Here is a 448-nt window from a genome sequence, read left to right as displayed (position 1 = left end):
TATAATACTATAGAACAAAATATGTGTTAAAGGGATGGCTAGCCACCCGATTCTCTAAGCACTGAACTATGTTCTCTCTCTCTTCCCTCTTCCTATAATTTATTTTGAATAAAAGTCTTTATAGAATAGATACTATTTTTGGTAGTTTGAAAGAAAATGCCCTCAAAGGGAGTGGCACTTTTAGGAGGTGTGTGGCCTTGCTGGAGAAGGTGTGGCCTTGCTGGAGAAGGTGTGGTCTTGTTGGAGGAAGCTTATCATTGGGGAGGTGGGCTTCGAGGTCTCACAGACGTTTAAAATACTGCCCAGTGGGAGAGACTACTTCCTGTTGCCTTTGGATCCTGATGTAGAACTCTTATCTCCTTCTCCAGTAACATGTCTGCCTGCATGCTGCCATGCTCCCTACCATGATGACAATGAACTAGACCTCTGAAATTGTTTTTTTTTTTTT

Source organism: Microtus ochrogaster, chromosome 21 (assembly GCF_000317375.1).
Source record: "Microtus ochrogaster isolate Prairie Vole_2 chromosome 21, MicOch1.0, whole genome shotgun sequence".
NCBI lineage: Eukaryota > Metazoa > Chordata > Mammalia > Rodentia > Cricetidae > Microtus > Microtus ochrogaster.
The sequence above is the reverse complement of the archived record's forward strand: the minus strand, read 5'-3'. Positions refer to the sequence as shown.